Below are 16,667 nucleotides of genomic sequence, written 5' to 3'. Positions count from 1 at the left end.
GTTAAATCCATATGATAAATTAAGAGTGACATTTTCTGGTTGTCATTCCTGACGACACAAAGGATTTTATCCTGTTATATCCAATGTACACATTCCACAGCTTTTTGTGAGTGTTGAGTTTCTTTTTATGAATTCTGATTTTGAAGTTTAATTAAAGTAAAAAAAGTAAAGTTTTCTTGTTTTTTTTTTTAGTCTAGTAGTCAAGCTGTATTTGTGGCATATGAAAATTATTTCATGGCTTTTCTGAAAACTGCATATAGCTACAAAACTTTTTGGTTGCATTTACCTTAGTATTAAAATGGAAAACCAAACAATAAAATAGGTGACAGTTTAAAAGGATTGACTTAAATGTTAAGTGAAGCTTTATATCTTCTTTACTGGCACCTAATACTTATACTTTAATTTTAGAAAGTACGTCTATCTTTTCTCATGTCATTTTTTCTTGCTTTATGAGGCATTTGTGAAAATGCTTACAGAAATGCTGGTAGGGGATAATTGAGGTTCTTGTTTGTGAATGTTACACTAAAGATCACAAAAATGGCTAGTAATTAAATTGCTTCAGTCCTGAAAGATACACCTCTCTGCTTTGAAGAAGCTCATGACTTATCTGCGATCCACTTGAGTCAAAATTTCCATATTGCAAATAGCTACAGCTTCCATTTCCTTTTCTTTTGCTCCTCATTCCTACTTGTCCCACTCTTCTTTACCCTAGTCTTTGGACAGTTTTGCTTAAAGACAAGACAGGAGTAATGGAAGCATGGTAAAGTAGAAGTGAGAGTCACAATGGGTGCTGTTTTTAATTAAATAAATGGGGTTCCAAGGATTGCATGGGATTTACACCTTCTAAATGCACAATAGAGAACCAAGTGAAGGTTGGTGGTCAGATAACCATTAATTGATTTGCTATTACATACCCTATTGTAAAATTTGAATACAGGCATTTTTGTCTTGCCCTCTCTTTTCTCATAGCTCTTCACCTGGCATCCTGTGCTTCAGAGATAATAAGTTATTTACCAAGAGTTAACATAACCATTTAATGACCCAGCCAGGACTTTATACTCTAAGCCCAACTTTATACTCTGTCAGGTATAGGAATTATTTGAGTCAATTAATGTACTTAGTTTTTAGCTTCAGAACTTTAATAGAGGCAAGTTTATTGAGGAATATTTCAAAATTGATAGCTTTTCAGACTTATTACAATCAGACTCCACACTTTGTTCTTCTAGATTTAATAATGTTACTCCTAGAATTGCCACTAGCTTAAAACTATTTACTATTTATGTACTTAGAAGACTTTCTTGAGTCAAGCGCTAGGATTCTGACTATATTGTAAATGACCCTGAGCTACTCAGAGTGTGCTAATTACAAAATTGAAAAGTTAGCATTAGTTGTCCATGATACACCTGAAAAAGAATTTTGTTTAGTAAAGAGTTTTGTGTCTTCTCTGCAGGAGTTTTTCCTTTCACCCTTGTTAGATTTAATGGTAAGGAAATACACACTGCAATAAATATGAAAGCATGCCTACATCTCTTTTAACTTGATGACTTGATCTAACCCAAAATTTAAATTCTTCACATGGCAGACAATCTCAACCAGTCATTGCTAAGTAATGCCCTGCTTATTTTGTAAACCAGGATTATTTTTTAAATGAAGTAAGTTTTGTGAAGTAGAACATTTTAATAGCTAGTTTGCTGTTAACGTTGTTTGGCATCCTATTCCATGAAGTTTTCTAGGTAATCTAGGTTATTTTTATTTCTATCTGAAATAGTCTTTCAGAACTCAAGTTTAGCCAAATTGTAGGAAATTCAGTATATTTCAGACTGAAATGAAGTACAGTACTGGTTCCACTTTTTGGTAAAGTAAGATTTGTCCTTTTTAGGATCACAACAAATGTGTTATGACAAAAGCCAGATACCAGTGATTTACATAAATTTTCAACAAATCTAGGTTAGCAGTAATGTTTACAGATCATCACCATGAAAGGAGGAGGGAGGAGTTAAGATGAGCAGCAGTTACAGAAATTGGGGATTGAGGAGCCTCAGAATATGGCTCTTGTGGTGTGTGATGATCCCAGAGCTAACTGGAGTAGGACTTGGCTCTCATGAGCAGGCCTTTGAACTCCCGTCAGTCAGATGCTCTTTTTTTTTTTTTAAACACATTTATTGTGGTATGGTTCCTGTACAATAAACTAGACAAATGTACAATTTGATGAATTTTGATAGATGTATACACCAATGACACCACTACCACCATCAAGATAGCTACCATTGCCATCACTCCCCAGAGGTGTAATTTTTGAATTCCCAGTTCATCCCCATCCGCCCCTTTTACCCCTTGGTAACCATATGTTCAGTTTCTATGTCTGTGAGTCTGTTTCTGTTTTGTAGATAAATTCATTTGTGTCTTTTTTTTTTCTTTTTTTAGATTCCACATATAAGCGATATCATATGGCATTTTTCTTTCTCTTTCTGGCTTATAGTCAGGTGCTCTCGATCAAGCATTGTTACAAAAAAAGATTTCAAAATGTATTGTGGGCTTTTTAAAGAGTTTCTATAATACCTGACTTATAAATCATATTGAAATTTATTGGCTGGTGTTGAATTTTTTCTGCTAATATTTTTAAATAGCTTTATTCAGATATAGTTTATGTAATTGTAAAATTCACACATTTAAAGTTTACAGTTCATTAGGTTTTAGTATATTTACAAAGTTATGCAACCATCACCATAGTGTAATTTTAGAACATTATTGTCGCTACAGAAAGAAACCCCACATGCACTGGCAGTCATTCGCCATGTTCTTTTCCTCCTCCCTGAGCCATAGGCAACCATCTCTATAAATTTGCCTCGTCTGAAAATTTCATTTACATGAAACACACAGTATGTTATTTTTTGTGATTGCCTTTCACTTAAGCATAAAGTTTTTAAGGTTCTTCCATGTTGTAGCATGAATCAGTACTTTGTTCCTTTTTTGTGGCTGAATAATATGCCATTATATGAATATAACACTTTTTAGCAGTTCATCAGTTAAGGAACATTTAAGTTGTTTCTGCTCTTTGGCAATTATAAACAACAGTGCTGTACACATTCTTGTCCAAGTGTTTGTGTAGATGTATGTTTTTATTTCCCTTGGGTATATACGTATCAGTGGAATTGCTGGGTCATAGGTAACTCTATGTTTAACCATTTGAGGAACCAATCAACAGTTTTCCAAAGTGGCTGCACCATTTTGCTTTCCCACCAGCAATATAAGGGAGTTCTGATCTCTCCACATACTCACCAGTGTTTGGCACTGTCTGTCTTTTTTATTATAACCTTCCTAATGGGTGTAATATCTCATTGTGGTTTTGATCTGCATTTCTCTAATGATTAAAGGTGTTAAGACTCTTCTCATGTTTATTATTGGCCAACCAGTTTTGTGGAGATGTTGATATTTAAATGTTGTTTGTGTAGCTCTTATGCACTCTACAGTTAATCCATATTTAGGCTCTGTATTCCATACAAAATACCAGTATGCACACAAACACATGAAAGGCTTAGCTCTAAGCCATGTTGGAGAATTAAAGTGATAATGATTCATTAGTGTTTTCCAAGCTTAACTGATAAATAAAGTAGTTACCAGTTTGTCCAGGACAGTCCCAGTTTATAATGCTGTACTGGCAGAATTATAAAAGTGCCCTCTTTCCCTCTGAACTACACCCTGATTTGGAAAATAAATTAAATGGCCATCCTACTGACAGTTAACCTAGAGAACCTATTTAAATACATACTTGCTATATACTCAATTAGAATCTCTAAGAAAAGGGCCTGAAAACATGTCTTTAGCAATGTCAAGGTCAAACACATTTGTAATGTATTATTCTAGCAGAATACTAGTGTTGCTTTTTGACCCAAAACTCACTGTCATTGTTTCAATTGGACAGTGAGTTCCAAGTTAAAATTGGAGAGAAATAATCTCACCTGATAGCTTAGCACCACTCATCTCCTTAAAGTGGTGATAAAGGAGGAGTATTGACACACATAGGACTGGCTTGTAGGGAGGGGCAAGAGAGTATGAGACAGCAAGTAAAGTGAAATAATGCTCTGGAAGTAGGGTGGCCTCAGGACGGAGCTCTCGTAAGAGGCAATGAGCAAAGCAGAGCTTCTCAATAATATTTTCCTTTGAGTCAAGTAAGAGAAGAGATTCATGAAGGTATTCTTCATGCCTGACAACTAGGAGAAAGAATTAATGGGGGTAGATGGAGATAGAAGAAGTTCTTTAAGATTCTGAGGCTACATTAGAAGGAAGATAGAATGTGGTACTGTTGGTTTTTGTTTATTTGGGGGAGTCAATGGGATTTGGTAATATCTGCACATATGGTCATTTGTAAGTCAAGCACTTGTAGGCTATCTATGTTTTTATATAGGTGTCAGACATGACCATCTGGGTTTTAAGGTTTTGGCTTTTGTTGTTGTTGTTAATTGTATAATTTGTCTTTAAGATGAGAGTGAACACATTTGATTTAGTAAATATGCATCATCTGTGGATGGTTGTGTGCTGAGCCATTCACACATGCTCATTTGATTACCTTTTAACACCAGAGCCACATAGCTAAGGAGTAAATTTATAAATGGCTGGAAAGGTAGAAGTTTGTCTGTATCCCAGCAGAGCTGTTGCCCCATGATATCTCCATGAGTTGACAACTTGAGCCAAAATAACTCTTCTATGGGCTGCAGTACCAAGCAACACTGCCTTAAATATAAGTACCCATATCATAATATTTCATCCAAAAACTCTTTTAATGGGGGGTTGGAGGGACTTTTTAAGGCTTTTTTTGATGTATAATTGATGTACAATAAATTGCATGGTTTCAAGGTGTATATTTTGAAGAGGTGCTGGTCTTTTAATTGATACTCTGGTAAGTCTGCCATTATAATGTGCCTTCTAAGCATACAGTAACTGGGTAGAGAAATGAAATCACCTGTTAATTTAACCTGAGGAAACTGTGAAGTATGCACAGAAAAATGATTACATGGAGTTGTTATTGTTAAGACTTGTCCATATTTATAGAGCACGTATTCTCTCCAAACTTCAAGAGCTGGTGACTTTTCATTTATACATATTTAACTGAGAGAATGGAGCAAATAATTACATGCCAGATGAAGGACAAGGGATAATAAATGCTTGAGAAGTTCCCAAGAATAAGGCATGGCTGGGCTGGAGAGGTAAGGGAAAGTTGTGGAGGAAAGATCATGAAACAGGTAGAGGAAAGTGAGTTGGAGTTTGAGCCAGAGCGTGGAGAATCATGTGATTCACCAGGCAAAAATGGGTAGAAGAGCATTCTAGAGAAAGAGAGGAGAACGGTGAGTACAGGTGGTGAAGCGAGTGGCCTCGCTTGGCTGCAGTCCAGGATGGGTGAGGGAAAAATAACAACGGCAAGTTAAATTTTGGCAAAATAGTGGAGGATCTTAATTGCCAAACTAAAGGATTTGAATTGTGTCCTTTGAGTCAAGGGGAACTACTGGAGATTTTTTTAAAGCAAGAGAGTGTTGGTACAGGTTTCATTGCCTTATTGTTATTGGGACTGTGTGTTTCTCTGTCACCTGTGCCTCTGCATGCTGCAGACCTTTTCATTTCATATTTTCATTGTGGTTATCAAGCGACTGACTTTTAAATTGTCTTTTATAGTCAGTCTGTCACCTCCTTATTTTTCTAAGTATTATCGAATCTTTTCTGCTTATATAAATAATCAAACCAGACCTGGAAAAGAGAGGGAGAAAAAGATACATTATTTCTACTGTGGAAGTAGAGTGTGGCTTAATTTATGAAATATTATGAAATGTCTCCTCCGTCCCCTCCTGCCGCGTGGCGTGAGTGCGAGGCTGGGGTGTGTGGGCCCGGCCGCCCGCCCCCTCCCCTCCCTGCCAGGCCTGGCGCCCCGACACCCCTGCCCCAGCCCCCCACGGACATGCTGGACCCCGGTCTGGATCCCGCTGCCTCGGCCTCCGCTGCTGCAGTCACGACAAGGGACCCAAGGCAGAGGAGGGTGTCGAGCTGCATGAAGGCGGGGATGGCCCTGAGACGGAGGAACAGACGGCGGTGGCCATCACCAGTGTCCAGCAGGCGGCGGTCGTGACCACAACATCCAGTACCAGTTCTGCACAGAGAATAATGGAGGACAGGTGATGTACCACGTAGTCCAGGTGACTGATGGTCAGCTGGATGGCCAGGGTGACACAGCAGGCCCCGTCAGCGCCGTGTCTACGGCTGCCTTCACGGGGAGAGGGTGCAGCAGGCTGTGACCCAGGTGGGTGTAGATGGCGCCACCCTGCGCCCCAGCCCCGCAGCTGACTCTGTGCCCCCAGGCCCCCCAACGCCCTTTCCACTGGCTGTAATCCAAACTCCCTTCAGCAATGGTGGCAGCGCGGCAGCTGAGGCTGTCAGTGGGGAGGCACGATTTGCCTATTTCCCAGCATCCGAGGTAGGAGATACCACGGCTGTGTTGGTGCAGACTACAGACCAGAGCTTGCAGGCCGGAGGCCAGTTTTGTGTCATGATGATGCCCCACCACGTGCTTCAGACAGGAAGGCAGAGAACAACTGCACCCCTGCCGCACCCCTACTCCCTGAAAATCGATGGAACCGGAACGCCACGGGACGAGGGGAGGAGAGCTCCGCACAATGAAGTGGAGCAGAGGCAGAGAGACAAGATCTGGATCGTATGGCTTTCTAAAATCATTCCAGACTGCAATGCGGAGAACAGCAAGACGCGAGCGAGGAAAGGCGGGATCCTGTCCCAGGCCTGCGACTGCGGCCGGGAGCTGCGCCAGACCAGCCAGCGCGTGCGGGAGACCTTCAGAGGGGCCGGGCGGCTGCGGATAGACGACGAGCTCCTGAGGCAGCAGACAGAGGAGCTAAAGAACGGGACGCCGCGCTCCGCGCCCAGCTGCAGCGGTGCGACCTGGAGATGCCCACCGTGCGGCGGGGGCTCCGGCCTCCGCTGTCCCCTTCGCCTGCCCTTAGCACAGAGAGGGACCGACACCCCTCCCCCAGCTGTGTTTTTTTATAGTAGATTTTTAACAAAAAATGGAAAGAAATCATGCATTTCTGTGGAGAAGCGCCCACCGCTTCCCTCAACTTGGAAAGGATGAGCTCCTCCCCCGTCTGTCTTCCTTCTCGGGGCCCCACGAAGCCCCGGCACATCTGGTGGTCTCGCCCGGAGGCAAGAGGGAGGAGGACAGAGGCCCTGCCATATGTCTCTGCCTCCTTGGTCTCTAGAGGTACTGAGACAGGGTGCTTACGGGAAGGAGGGGAGCCTATGGGGGTCCACGGGGCCTGGACCTACGCAGGGAGGCCATGTCCCACCCCACCTCTTTTTCTGGAACCCTGCTCCCCTTTAGGTGCGTGAGTGTGTTTTAATTTTCTTTATGGAGAAATGGACAAAAAATGTATATATATATATAGAGAGAGGTTTTTAATTGCAATAAACAGGCCCCATGTGGCCCCACCTAAAAAAAAAAAAGAAAATATGAGTTTTGAAGTAAGAGGAATCCTAGGTGACATCTGAGGTCCTGAAAGATTCAGAGATATTGGGCCCCTGTCGCCTCTGATGAGCCAAGGCTGTACTGTCTCACTACTTTCTTGACCTTTATTTTTAGACATATATTTAGAGAATTAAAGCACATTCAGCTTAAAAATATACCCTCTGCATTTTTTGGAATGTCATAAAGAATCCCTGGAGATTATAAATGTAGAGTTCAGGGTAACAGAAGAGTACTTATCTATTTTCATCTTATTGTTTATTAATTTCTTATTTCAGGTGTACAAATAAAGTATGACATTTAAATAAATATGATGTGTTTAAAATATGAAGAAATACACATAAGCAGTTCAACAGTTTATCTTAAAGCCAAATTTATAGTCCTCTCAGTGGTGGAAATGCTCTACAGTTTTAAAGTTACGAGAATTTAATAACACAGCTTCCTTCACAGTGTCATTGCTGATACAATTAGTTAAAATGAGGTCATACTGGAGTAGCGGGAGCCCTTAATCCAGTATAACTGGTGTCCTTACAAAGAGGGGAGATATCACAAGTAAGCCGAGGAGAGAGGCCTGAAACAGATCCCTCATGAGGAACCAATCCCGCCAACACCTTGATTTTGGATTTCTAGACTCTAGGCCTGTACGACAATAGATTTCTTCTGTTTAAGCCACCCAGTTGTAGTATTTTGTTATGATATCATTAGCAAATTAATATAAATATGAAGTGATCCACATCCATCCTATCCTAGCAAATAAATAAACATCTTCCTTTGTGCTGATGACATAATCCTGTTACTGCATTCAGGAGTCAACTTAAAAAGCAAATAGATATTATTGGCCATCAAGGAAATGCCAAATAAAGCCACAATGAGATACCACTTCAAATCCAATGTCTATAATCAAAAAGTGAGATAATAACAAGTGTTACTGAGGATGTGGAGAAACTGGAATCATGTATATGCTACCCATGGTAATATAAAACAGCACAGCTGCTTTGGAAAAACTCTGCCAATTCCTCAAACAGTTAAATATGTAAACATAAGTTAACATGTGACCCAGGGATTCCATTCATAGGTAAATAACCAAGAGAAAAGAAAATTAAGTCCACATGAAACTTGTACACAAATGTTCATAACAGCATTATTCATAATAGGGAAAAGGTAGAAACAGCCAAAATGCTCATCACCTGATGAATGGCTAAACCAGTTGATTTCTCCATACCATGGAATATTATATGACAACAAAAAAGTGAAGAACTGATTCCACAGTATATGAACCTTGAAAACATCCTATGTAAGACAGTTGTGAAAGACCACATATTGTGTTTTTCCATATGTATGAAATGTCTAAAATAGGCAGCCTATAGAGAACAAAGTAAATTAGGGGTTGCCAAGCTTAGGGAATTAGGGATACTTAAGGGGAGTGATGGCTAAGGGGAGTGAGGCTGCTTTTTGGGGTAATAAAAGTGTTCTGACATTGATTGTGATGAAAGTTTTACACAAAATGCGTAAGTACACAAAAAGCCAATGAATTAGACACTTTAAATGGGTGAATTGTATAGTGTGTGAATGTCTCAATAAAGCAGTTTTTTAGAAAACAACACAGATGATAAGTTACAGAAATTTGTAGTCAAGAGGAACAACTGATTGAGTACTCATTTATCACAGACGTATTATTTCAGATACTTTGTTAAATAATAGGTATGAACAGATGACTGGGAGAACTTAGATTCCTTCTCAGTTGTAGAGACAGAATCATTAACAACTAACTTTGATGAAACAAAAATCAGAATTGTTATTTTAAAGCAACAGCCTCTAGAATTCAGATTAGGGGACACACTTTAAATTCTTCCGTTTTGGGGGCGGGGGCGAGTGCGCTTGCGCGCTGGACGGCTTTTCCCAAGTCCACGTGGCTGGAGGCCTGGACCACGGGTTTCTCCTTGCGGCAGCTGCGGGAGGGGAGAGTACAAACTGCGGGAACCAGAGTCGTGGTAGCACAGACATTTAGAAAGTTTCTCTCCCTTTTTGACCGCGTATTAGTTGAAAGGAGTGCAACCAAAACTGTAACCAAAGGAGGCATTATGCTTCCAGAAAAATCTCAAGGAAAAGAATTACAGGCAACAGTAGCAGCTGTTGGATCTGGCTCTAAAGGGAAGGGTGGAGAGATTCAACATTAGTGTGCAAGTTTGAGATAAAGTACTTCTCCCAGAATATGGAGGCGCCAAAGTAGTTTCGGATGACAAGGATTATTTCTTATTTAGAGATGGTGACATTCTTGGAAAATATGTAGACTGAAATGTATAGTATGTGAAATGGTATCACGTGAAGTTGCCCATTCCACTGAAGTTCTGAAATCTTTTCATCATGTAAATAATTTCCACATCTCTCTTTTATTATAAACTAATGATATCCAAAAGAAAAATCCTCTGTTTAGATTCTCTAGATCTTTTAATTTTATCAGTTACCTATATAAGATTGTACTAGCGTGGCTTCCTTCAGAAATGTAATTTACCCTTGTAGGAAAGGTGCCACTGTTTAAAGATTGAAAAGCATGTGACATAGATTGAAACCTAGATCATACAGCCTTTTTTCTTCCCTAATCAGTGACTTTTAAACCCCTCCCTGCTCTAGTTTAGAGATCCAGAACTGGGAGTCTAGGACAAGTGCCTTTTTTTCTCACTTGTTCCAGTAGTAATTAGCAATATGGTTATCTTAAAAGTGGTATTTTATTGTTGTTGGTTTATTTCTGGATTTTTGACTTTGGAGTTTTTTTGTTGCTGTTTTTGTTTTTTTTGCTTTTGCTTTACTAATGTGGAAATTATGTATATGTGTGTGTGTGTACATATATATATACATATATATATACATATAATTTATTTTTTTTTAGTGAGTACCATTTTTTGCCATGCACCTTTAATGTAAGTATATCATTAGTATCATTATCTCCTTCCCAAACAATACCAGTGGTCTTTGGAATCTCTGTCTCCAGTCTTCTGTTCCTATTATTGTGAAGAATAGAAATCCAAAGCATGCTAATTCAGCAAAAGGGGAACTTCCTAGCACATATGAATGCTAGGTCCAAGCCTCAAACAGTATCATCTAACTCTTGTGTCCTCTCTGCAGGCATTCTGTAGACAGCTTTATCCATGTTGCCAGGAAAAAAATGGTTGCCTGTAAATCCTGTCCTCCTTGGTCTTTAGAGCTTTTGATTCCTATAGAAATGAGCTATTAATGTGGAAGATCTTCTGGCACATCCTGGATGTCCCAGCTTAAGTCATAATTTCCACCCTGAACTGTGTCCAATACAGTACATGGTGTACAGTACATGCCTAGGTCACACTGTCACCCCTGGGGCGGAAAGTGGAGGTTGAGTCCAGTGGAGGGCAAGGCCACTGTTGAGTGATGCTATTACCAGAAGAAATAGAGGAATGGGGCATTCAATAGACAGAAATAACAGAAGCCAATATGTACGTAGTCGTTATTCATTGAACTAAATATGTGGACCCATATATGAAGGGATGAAAGGTCCAGAATCAATTTTGACATAAGATCTTAGGATACCTTAGAACTAAAATTCTTCAAATTGAGACATGGAGTCTACAGTGCTGGAGAAGTATACATTTTAAGAGATTCAGTATAGCACATGTCATTAAATGATAATAAGTTGGGGGGAATAAGAATAAAACACTGGAAATACTGAATTATGGATTAGTTGGTTCAAACGTAATGCCAATTCTATAAGCACACATCACTTCACAGACAAGCAAGGTATATTATGAGGTGACTAAGATTTCAGACAGCTCAGTACAGTCCAGTGGAGCTTTGCACAATGATGGAACTGTTCCGTATCTGCATTGTCCAACATGGTGGCCACTAGCCCTGTATGACTACTAAGCACTTGAGATGTGGCAATGTAACTGAAGAACTGAATTTCTCATTTCATTTAATATCAACTAACTGTAAATAGCTACATGGGGCTAGTAGCTGCCTTTAGACAGTGCAGCTCACTAGGCTTGGAATACCTTGAATAGTACTCTGTCCTGTCTATTTGATCACTTTAGGACATTAGGCAGTTTACAAAACCTTCCTTCCCTTCATTTCCCATGCTGTAAAATGGGGTACATGTACACCTAGCTCAGTGGGTTATTTTGAGGATTAAATGACTTGATTCATGTAAATGTGTTTGAGACTCATTGTCTTAGTTCAGGCTGCTGTGACAAAATACTGCAGACTGGGTGGCTTCTACACAGCAGGAACGTACTGCTCACAGATTTGGAGACTGGAAGTCCAGGACCAGGGGGCCAGCGTGGCTGGGTTCTGGGGAAGCCCCTCTTCTGGGTTGCAGACTGCTAACTGCTTGCAGTGTAGAAGGGCGTGAGGAACTCCGTGGGGTTTCTTTTATAAGAACACTAATTCCATTCATGAGGGCTCCATAAATTAGGTCCTCATGGCCTGAGCACCTCCTAAAGCCCTGCCTCCTAACACCGTCACAGCAGATTAGAGCTTCAACATATGGATTTCAGGGGGACCAGCATTCAGACCACAGCACCTGGCTTGCCACACTCAGGTGTTGGTCATTATCTTTATTGTCACCATCATTTCACCACCTTGGAATGGAAGCTAAGGAAGAGGGGCCAGTAGTCCAATGATTAAACTTTTTTTTGAATTTCTTTGGAGCTGTAACACTTGGGCTCTTTATTGATAATGTGTACATTCTTGTTGAGTGAGTACAGAAAGTGGGGGTAAAATATAGGTTTTGGGAAGAACACTTCAGTACTATCGTCAGCTCTTGGAATTGATTGCCAAGGGTGATGGGGACATTTTTATTTTTATCAAACCAAAGTCCCTGAACATACTTCATGGTGATTTGGTCAATATTTTCCATTTTTAAAGGTGGATAAATATATTTCTAAATCTTTAAAGTTATAATCATGTTTTAAAAATATTTTAAAATATTTAAAGTTATTTCCCAATAATACCCATGGCATTCCTTGTAGATAACTTTAGCAGAATTTTTCTTTGAGGATTTCCTTCTCTGAAAGTCAAAGTACAACTAAACAAAACTTAGAGGTTACTACTTTTTAATCTACTTCCATTTTGAAATCACTTGTTCAATGAAACCATAAAACTAAGATACATTTATCACTGGTGTTCATGGTTTCACAAAATATGTTACTTAACATCCTTTTCACTTCTTAATACCAGTTTAACATTTTGCCCCCTAAAGTGTTTTGAAATTTTAGAAAATCACTGGATTCATTTTGCATTTCTTCTGATTACTGTGATTTTTATTTTTTCATCAATCTTTGACTAAAAATAGCCTTATTACCTTGATTGCTGCATTATTAAGTGTTAGATACTTAGGCTGCACTAAGCCCCTTGGGCTTCTGCACTTCCCTACCCCTCAAACTACAGTCTGCCTATCTGCTCTCTGCAATTTAATATTTTTAGAAAATTGTTTTGTAGTTCATTGTGTCTTTTATCACTAGTAAGTTGAAAGATCTATCCCAGTGACTGTTTTGCAAGTGTGTCTTGATAGGGTCCTTTTGAAATGTGCAACCGAAATCAATTTCAAGTTTTTAGCTTTTTCATAGTTATATTGTTGAGCTTTGTTTAGAAGTATATTTTAGTGCATCCTCTTATTTAATTTCTCATACCTCCTTCCTTGTTTTGCATATTGACAGTTGATTATTAATTTCTTGAAAGGGTAATCCTATTTTTTTGTGATTTGCTTCTGAGATATAAACTCTCAAAATTATTTTTCAGTCTTCCTAATGTAACAATATATTCTGGTATGATTAATTTCTTTTTTTTTCTGTCATTTAAACCTTTGGTGTAAGCTTTTAAATATTTTTTTTACCATATTTAGATAGTTTCCTCTTGTGCCTAACAGACTGGTATAGAGTAGGTATGTAGACTTTTGTGTGTTTTTTAAAACCAATTTTTAAGTATGGACTAATTTTTTAAAGTTTGGTATGTTTGTGTAAATGAAGTCTTCTTACCAAGTAATGAAACATTCACCTGCTAGATTAAAGAAAAAAGAGATACTCTAATTTATGTCTTTTAGTATGTATGCCTAGTAGATATGGCTGAACAATCTATAAGTTATTTTACTATTGTCATGTATAATTCAGTTTGCAGCTGTTCCATATTTACTAAATCAATTCAGTGAGAAGTGTTGAGATTTTGAAATGACCAAATTACCAAGTTTTCCTGCAGTGATGGTATAGAACTTACTTTATTTTTATTTATAAAGTCAGTACACATACATATTTTTGTGCAAAATCTATCAAGTTTTCTGTTCCAATCATTTAATGTTTAAAATTTCAAATTTTTATGTTTCATTTGGAACATTGTGGGCATACTAAGATTTGAAGGCTATGCAAACTAAGGAATTTAATCTAGACATGCCGCAGGTTATATTTAAGTTCCTTTGTCTTAGTTCTAACTCAAACATAAAGCATTTTTACTCTAATACCAGCTGTGATATTTTCATACATTTCTTTCTAAATCAGTTTTAAAACCATTTCATTAAGATTTATACTAGAAATGAAAATTATATTTGAAATATTAGAACCATAGAATCTCTGAATTAGAACACAATATACAAGCAGTGGTGGAGACTTTCCCATGCCAGGATTCATCTGCTTCCTTGAGCATCTGGAGCAAAACACTTCCCAGCCCCACTGCAGCGAGGTGGTGCCACATGACTGATTTTGGAGTGTGAGCAGAAGGAACCCTGGTGGAGGCTAGGCATTGAGGTGGCCAAGCCACTTTAAGATAGAAACTAGAAGCCACAAGATGAAGGTACCCTGAATCTCTGGGTCATTGCATGAAAGGCAGATAGTAAATATTTTAGGCTTTGCAGACCATATACCATTTCTGTCTCATATTCTTTTGTTGTTGTTTTATATTGTTTTCATAGAGCTTTAAAAATGAAAAAGCCATTTGTGGCTCAAAGGACATCTGAAAACAAGCCATGGGTCCTAGTTTGTTTACTAAATGTACTAGAGTCACCTGACTGGTATCAAGCATGTGGTGTGAGACAGAAGTGGGTTGTAGTTATCACAACATACTTGTCTAATACACAGGTGATCTCAGATGACTCCCTAACCACACCAGATTCCTGAGGAATACTTCTGATGTCAGGAATCTCTGCAGTGCACACTCTGTGAAATAGCCTAATCTGTTGTTGGATGGCTCTCTGTGTGAGAAACTATTTTCTTTTTAGTGAGCCAGACTCCTGATTTCATTACCTGTTGGTTACCCTCTACCTCTGGATAAATTTATGCTTTAAGGCAGCTTTTTATTATCCTAAGATAGTTTTTAGGTCTCCCTGGCCTTCTACCTCAGGAGAAAACAAAATAAAATATTAAATGATCAACAAATTAGACTCAAAATAAAAGTTGATAAACCTGATTTAAGTTTAGAAAAAATCAGCTGCACAAGGAGTAAGACAGTCTGAGACAGTTCGTGAGAAAAAGAGTGTCAGCTTAGCTGTTCAGCTTTACTGTTTTATAACCATAAAATGACAATCAAAGGAAACCAGTTGTAGGTATGGCTTTTAAGGTTAGATATCTTTTTTTTTTTGTAGTGGGTATGGTGATACTCAAGTGGTTATAATGAAATAGTATCTTTCACTGGTTTTCTTTCCATATATTCACAGATGATGACTAATGGCTGTTTGTAGAATAAGACATATGGGCATCCAGGCTTTGAGTGAAGTTGAGAACAAATTCTCAATGTTTGTGAATTTGGCTTTTCATTTGATCTTTCTAGCCAGCATTTTCCTGTGTGTTTGCGTGTCATCCCCAAGGCTTTCATCAATAACTTTTCTGAAATCATAAAGCATATAGTCTGTAGAGTATTAACCTGTAAGTTTAAGTCTGTAGCATAAGTCTGTAGAATATAGTAACCCTACTGAAAAATACGAACTTGAGTAACATATGATTTACTCTCTCTGAGCTAGTACTTACCAATTAGTGAGCATGTATTTCTTTTTCAGTTGCTTTTCTTGTAAGAATTTTGCTGGAGATTGATATATTTACCAATCTTACATCAAATTTTTCACTTCAGTTTTATTTACACTTTCAGGTTCAAGAAAACCTGAACAGTGGGACTAATTTTAAGTTGGCTAGGTGTATTCGCCTCTTTATCCCTACCTCATTCCTGTACTTTAAACAGATATCTTTTAAAGCCAAACTAACCTTGTTTGCCTAGAACAAACTCAATTATAGGAAAGATAAACATCCTGTTTCAATTTCATTGTTCATTTCATTTAATTTCTGGTGGAAGTAAATGAGCTATTCCTTCTTTTACTTCCTACCTTTACCATTTGCTGTTAGATTGATAACTAAGAGTGACCACATGTATCAGTTTACACATGTTGCCCAGCAAAAATAATATACCCCCTTTCGTTCTGCCCAGTTTGGATGAAATATATATATATATATATATACATATGTATATATATATATATATATATATAAAATCATCTTCTTTATTATTCAGTTTGTCAATGAATGGCAGAAATATCTTGTATTCAAGTGTTCCAGTTTGTTTGGCTGATTCTTCATTTATCCATTAAAACAGTTAGTAGTCTATAAGATGAAGTTTGGACATTGTGAAATCCTTAGGATGGGGACTAATTCATAAATGCCTGTGTCATCCTTGTGCAAAGCCCATATAATCTAATTTTTATTTATGTACTGCAAAAGCAAATACAAGGAATACCTTTTAATTTAAAGGAAGAAAAATTGACTCTACTCTGAAGGATTTGGTACATTTCCTCATTTTCTGAGAATGAGAACTGCACGTCTGTCTTACTTTCCTTTCGCTCTTGCTGCTTTTACACCCAGACCCAAATCTGATCCTCAGTCAAGTATCACTATTAGCTAATTTGGTGATTAGCATATGTCTTCTTTTTGGTGAAAGTGATTCTATGAAATGTATACTCTTTGGCTCTTTGTTAACCATCTTAAGTTTTTGGCAAGGTATTTGACATAAAATCATAACAGATACCTTTTCAGCACCCAATAAGTGTTAGTCAGTACTGTTTTTGAAATAAAAAGACTGAGTGGAAAAAGTACCCAAAGCCCAGTGGATTACTTTTAAAACCTTGGTATAGAGAAAAAGACCAACCATTAAA

At 38.3% G+C, this 16,667-nt stretch overlaps 2 pseudogenes; both read left to right on the top strand.

Annotated features, from left to right (window-relative positions):
• The first annotated feature begins 5,947 nt into the window (after positions 1-5,947).
• On the top strand, positions 5,948-7,047 carry LOC102530272 (upstream stimulatory factor 2 pseudogene; annotated as a pseudogene).
• Positions 7,048-7,077: 30 nt separating this feature from the next.
• Positions 7,078-9,814, top strand: LOC140690157 (10 kDa heat shock protein, mitochondrial pseudogene; annotated as a pseudogene).
• The last annotated feature ends 6,853 nt before the right edge of the window (positions 9,815-16,667 follow it).

The sequence above is a fragment of the Vicugna pacos genome, chromosome 29 (assembly GCF_048564905.1).
Source record: "Vicugna pacos chromosome 29, VicPac4, whole genome shotgun sequence".
In the NCBI taxonomy this organism is placed as follows: domain Eukaryota; kingdom Metazoa; phylum Chordata; class Mammalia; order Artiodactyla; family Camelidae; genus Vicugna; species Vicugna pacos.
The sequence above is the reverse complement of the archived record's forward strand: the minus strand, read 5'-3'. Positions and strand labels throughout refer to the sequence as shown.